The sequence below is a fragment of the Cyprinodon tularosa genome, unplaced genomic scaffold (genome assembly GCF_016077235.1).
Source record: "Cyprinodon tularosa strain WSP-4 unplaced genomic scaffold, ASM1607723v1 ctg32, whole genome shotgun sequence".
NCBI lineage: Eukaryota > Metazoa > Chordata > Actinopteri > Cyprinodontiformes > Cyprinodontidae > Cyprinodon > Cyprinodon tularosa.
The window spans coordinates 1,695,739-1,702,392 of NW_024039030.1; positions in this window are offsets into that span (position 1 = coordinate 1,695,739).

The window sequence follows — 6,654 nt, forward strand, 5'->3', positions numbered from 1 at the left end:
TGGGCAGATTAACCAGCGTTTCCTCCCCTAACTGAAGCACTAGGACACCTGACTGAGCCCCGCCAATGGCAGCCAGCCAAGGATTCGTAGGGGAGTGGGAGGGAGACACGCTGGGGCTCGCCTTTCAGCACTCAGGCTCTGCAACAACACAAAGAAGGGTGGGGTGATGTTTGCAGGGGGGGGGGAAACTAGGGGGAGACAGGGATGGTGGCTTGGAGTTAGGAGGATGAGGAGGGGGGCTACAAGCCTTACCCCTTACCATCTGCTGCCCGGGCTAAGTGAGGACAGGGGAAGGGCCTGAGCGTGGAGCAGGGTGGAGTATGAAAGCGTGTGCACAGAAAACACACGTGGATCTACGTGCACGTACCTGTTAGTGTGTCAGTGGGTGGGTGGGTGAGTGGAATGGCAGATGGACGGGGCAAACTCCTGGCACTGCAGCTTCCATGTTGGCCATCCCGCGTCAATGAGCATCCCACACTTCGCCCCCCAACATTCTTAACCCCTGCCTGCTAAAACACACTGTGGGCCAATTCTTTATGTTTTGCCGAGTTTGATTAAGACATCTACAATTAGAGACATTTCTCCACGGGTGAGAGGGTGTGTGATCCAGTTAACTGGGAGGCAGTTCTCTGCAATTAAAGCTAAACAGACGCAGGCCTTATTGCCCCCACGCCACTTTGTTATTCTCGTTCCCATTTATAGAAATTTGCAGGTGAAACTAAAGCTCCTCTTGTTCTGGGGGGGCAAATGACCGGTGACCTAAATGAATCACACCTACTGACGCATACTTATACCAGAAACTTCCCTACTTTTGTTGATTTTTGTCAGTTCAGCCCCATTAGGGAGCAGTTCCTGCTGCCCCTGTTTAAAATAAAAGGGGTCAGAGCAACAGACAGTTCAGTCTCGCTTAACAGTAATCTGAAAATGCCTGTAATCCTCCATACAGAGCCCTTCTGGAGAGCGTGGTTGTAGCATGGAGAGGTGTAACCTTGTCTCACTTTAGCAGCCATGTGTCTGACCAATCTTGACACGCAAGCACGGCTTTACAGCTGCCAGGACACACAGTGGGACACTAGGACATTAGGCACAGTAAAGCTTCCTCCATTACTCCCAGGAATGAATTTACCTAATTTTTGTTAGAGTGCAGGGTGAGTCCAAAGCTTATCCATCTCACTGAAATGAGCGCTATATTCCACCCCCCAATGTCAATCTTGTGTGGTGCACACAAGCCAGATTATAATAGATTTATTATTATCATTATTATTAGTACCATTGTTTTTGTTTTGGGTTTTTTGCATATAAGGTGCAATATCTCGGTTGCACGTTGGTTGAAGGTTGGTTGGATTCCACAAAACGTTTTGCTCCTGCGTAAACACGTTTCATTTTATTTTATTTTTTTTGGTTAAACAAAGTTTAACTGTCCAAGCAGTTTTTTCAGGAAATGTACTTATTTGCATTAATTGGCTAAATCCAGAATTTTCTGAAATTTCTCCAAAACAGTTAAAAAAAGACAGAAAATGTTCAAGGAGGCTTTGAAAAACTCAGGCAATAACAACTAACAAGAAATAGCCGCCAACTAAGGGCCGTGTTCCACCTGTGACAGCAAATTTATGTGTTCTCCATTTGTCTTGTCTGATATTTAACATTGTAAAATAAAACAACATATTTGTCTTAGTGCAAATAAAAAAACAAAACATCCAGATCTTGCAGAAGTATTCCCAAACCTTCTTAGAATATGTTATGTGTGATCCTAAAACACAATTTAAAAATCTTTTTGGTAGTAAAACAACCCAGAGTAAAAGCAAAAGAAAATAGTAACCTCGTGATCTAAGGTTAATTTGTACAAATTAAACTTGGAGTAAATTACATTTTTAAAGTTTAAGATTAAATTCAGTTTTGACCCCAAACTATTAGTTGTCAGCTAAAAGATGATGTAAAGATGTAGTAATTTCTCAGCATCCATTAAAGGCCAAGCCTAGGGATCAATCATTAGTAGAATATCTAGATTTGAAGAAAACTAACGTATATTAAATAGGAAATAAAGAGATATATATATCTGTCAGAAAATCAGAGTTTACCTAAGGAAAGTTGTGAATAAGTGATGTCTTCACAGTCTGATAGAACTGGAGACCCTTTTGTAAGACAGAATGGGTACTTTGTGCCGGATCTTAAGGGGAATACACATATATTCCAATCACAAACAGGAAAGTTTTTATTTGAATTAAAAATTATTTTAATCGAACCTTCCATTAATATTATAATTTTTTTGTCTGAACTATATTCTTCACATAAAGCCTTGAAAAAACTTTTATACATACAATGATAATAGTTGTATTGTTTTTTATGATTCTAGAGAACACACATATCCAACACTTAACTAAAAACCTCATTGAGTGCACACATTAAAATTACGATTTAATTTTCGATTATGAATCTTTATTATTATTTTGTATTTTCTAACTGTTATTTACTGATTTATTAGATTTCTTTTGTCTTTTAACTTTCTTTTAATCCTTATTCTCATCTCTTAAACATTCGTACAAAAATATAGAGTATGAACACAGCACTGAAATAGTGCTTTATAGACACCACATAGTTTTCAGGATCTATTGTTATATTTACTGTATATTTATTTTAAAATTGTCTTTATTCAAGACTGTATATGTTATACAAAAGTATTGCTGATAAAAAGCAAAGCTGATAAAAGGAATAATATTTAACTTAACTTTTTACAGATTTTTTTTTATTATTGTTTGGAAGCTGAAGTTCTTACAGCAGCCTATTCTAGAATATGCGGATGCACCACCTATGAAGGGCCGCAGACTCTTCATTTCAGATAGATTTAGACCCAACTAGCAGCCAGACAGGGCAACAGTTAGCTGATTTGTGGGGTGTAATGGAGACCATGTCTTCCAGCACAATCTACACAGTAAATTTTGCTGCGTTAAAGTAACACTTTAAAAGTGCATTTGGTCCTACTTGGAATTAGTGTTAAATTAGAACTATATATATTTACTTACTTACTTATATTTTACTCTAGTTGTTGTTGTAATAACTGTAAAAGAGTCAATGTACTTTGACACTGCATATTTAACACTGTGGAATTTAGACTTTTAGATGACAGATGAAATATGTTTAAGACAAAAACGGAAATCCAGTTTTCCTTAATTAAACCATTATGGAAAGGAAGCAAAACACTCAACAAGCATGTGCAGTGGACTGATGGACATCCCATTCGTATATGCAATTATGCAATAAACTTATAAATGCCATGTATCTGTATATGGGTGTCAAATCCAAATTTATAAAAACAAACACAATTTATGTTAAAACATTTAATGAAGACATTTTCTCTAAAATGTTATTTCAATCTGAGAAACTCACACAGAAAGAAAATAATTATTTTACAAAAATTTTATTGACACAATTACTTTAGTCTTTGGCACTCAGACCTCGGCAGGAAACATTAGCACTGAATTTTGTTTTGATATGCATGAACAGGAGAAAAGAACAGGGATGTTTCCCCCAGGGCTGAAACTGGTGGCAGAGAGGAGATGAATGAAGTTGGTCAGTCCATAGACTGCTGTATGGAGAGATCAAGACGACTGCGTGAGCTGATACTAGTGCTTGTTTAGGGGACCTGAAGATTAAGGCCCAGCTTGGATAACACAGGTTGCATGAAAATGTCCATGATGAGCAAGCATGAAGTGACAGTGGAGAGGAAAAACTCCTCTTTGGGAAGAAACCTCTGGCAGAGCCAGGCTAAACATGTTGATCTTCTGCCGGACTGGTTTAGATGGGACAGGCAACAAAGTAAGAGTCCGGGACGAATGACACTGATAAAGCTTTAGTTATGATGGTGGAGAACGGGATTGAGGTGGGTTGAATCAGGGTCGTCTGGATCAAAGTTGGACAGAGCGCAACCACTGCCTGCGCTTGGGTAGCAGACTGAGATGTGGATTTGCAGACCCTTTTAAAATGAACTCTGAATGCTGATTGGCTTTAGCGGGGGTGTGGTTCAAAGCTGATTGGCCTGTGTTGGAGGCGGGTGAGCAATGAGTTTTTTCAATTGAACTTCCATCTAGGCTCCATAAAACATGAGGGTCAGACTTATGTCTGCTACTAGAAAATGCAGAACTCTCAAAGAATCCTTCATGGATTTTACTATTTGCTTAAGAAACAAAATTTGTTAGCTATAGATAACAAATAAAAAATAAAAATACGGCAAAACACAATTTGACCCAAAACATACAGGTTAATCCGCTAAAAGACTGGTTGGGAATTAAGAATTGAAAACTCGTGGGTCTAGTCAATGTAAAATCTTGATTTCACTGACATGTTCAAACTTAAAACTGAAAGATCTTAAACTTAAACACTTAAAGATCTACATCAGTGGAATTTTTTCATGCCGTCTCTCCTACCCTAAAAAGAGAAGCATTATAGAAACCCATTAAAGATGTCTTGTTTCCTATGTAGTGGGATACATACTGAACTAGCAAAAAAACTTGACACAAAAAATTTTGTTTGCTTTTGGGGAGTAATAACACGAAATAAAACAGCAAAAACAAAAAAGATGTTACAGATAATAACAGATAATGCTACCGGTTGTATATTTGATAACCAAATTCTAAATACATTTAGCACCCACAATATTTAGTACAAAAATCTTTAACTGTAACTCACCTAAAATAAGCCCAGGGTTTAGGTAATTACTATTTTAATAATTAAACTACTGTGCTTTGAAAACATTTATGATTTTGCACCAACTGTAGAAGGAATAAGTTTGAAAATATGTAAATTCTTAGTCACACAAGCAGCCTCCCTGGTAAGGACTTCATCTTTATTACAGTAGTATGATCTCAAACTGAACTTAAGTCTAATTTGAGTAAATTTATCCAGTCGGAAGATTGTATCCCCAAATGCGAAAAAAAAAATTTATTATTGTATGACCATAACATTGTTGTCACACATACTGAAAGACCCCTAAGAACGCAATGGGACACATTTATTAAACTTATTTTTTTTAAATCATATATTTCATTCTGGTTCTTTTTTTTAACTTTTTATTCATATTCTTTTAATTCAATTGTCTGACAGCTAAAGATGATAATACCCATAGGGTTATTTCTCTTGGCACCTCCTCAAAACACAGGACCACCAAACATGCTGTTTAACTGAGGCAGGTCAAGTCGTGCCTCTTAATTCGGAAAACGGCAAAAAAAAAAAAAAAAAAAAATTGCATAAAAATAACTCCCCTAATATTTCCTGTATGTTAAATCAGAGTAATAATCCTCATAATAATGATAAACAACAACAGGAATGGTGTCTACCTGTATGTGTTGGGACAGCAGCAGTGTTTAGATTAACACCTCAGACAATGATTGGGAAGGTTAATAGGTAGATTTTTCTAAAAGGTCTCTGTTTATTTTAGAGATAATGATGCCACTCAAGTCTTTTTGTATACTTTTTTTTTTTTTAACAGAGGATGTTAATAAGAATTTACGATTGATATAAGCAAATGCCCTGCATTCTGGTCTATATTTCATTTTATAACTGGTAAACTTATGAGCCCTTATCACACAAGATGCAAATCAACAGGACATGCATTACTGTTCATAGAAATGTAAATAGACTTGGTAAAAGCTACCAAAACCATCAGTAAGAAAAGACTTTCCTTTCCAGAACTATTAAAAGCTAGATTAAAAAAAGTTTATATAAGCAATACTTATAAACTATTCTAAGTGTTATGTTTGATAGTTTCTCTATCATATATCCTCTGCTTGTGAAAAAGATTTTAAAATTTTTAGAAATATTAGAATTGTTTACTTGCATCAAACCCACAAAAGAACTGTAATCAAATATCATTTAAAAACAGTTGAATGAAGCTGAATTGGTTAAAAAAGGAGAAATTGCAGCCGTGTTCGGAAGAAAATGAAAGAGTATTTCCAAACCCACCAAACCTTTGGAAACAGCTGTGCAGGCTTTAGAAACATAGTCAGTACTGAGGTTAAATGAGCTGAGGCGCACAAAGAACCCAAAGAATTGGAAATGTGTGATTTGGAGTGAAAAAAAAAAAATGTGCACTGTCAAATGAGTCATGACTTAAGTTCTTTTAAACTGATTTGATTATAAGGATATGAAAGGTACCAAATGAAGGGTTGTTTTGCATAATCAAACATAAAGGTGGTCCAACAAAATAAAAAAACATTGCCTTGTGCTGTATTTTCATTTAGGATTATCAGGTCACAATGAAAGGATTTCTTGTTCTTTTAGATTCTTAATATAATTCGTTTCTTGATGTTAAGTCTTAATTGACATCAAATGAGTGAATTATTTAAAGCAAACTGTTCCAAAACAGACGAAACATATAAAGGTGGTAGGGTACAAATGATTCATTTAAAAAAAGAAATGTACCTTGGTAAGAAATGATCAAATTCTCTAAATACATTATTTTTAATCCTGAATGAGTTCATATTTGCATACATATAAAAGACGGCAATTTATATTGTCTAGTTTTCAAAGAAAGAACAGAAGAACATGTCCTTAAATTAAGGAAGATTGTTGGTACTCTAAAAACACGAAAAATCTATAGGAACATAGATTCTTGCCCAAGATATCCATATCTATAGCCATGAGGAAAACTTTAAAAGGTTT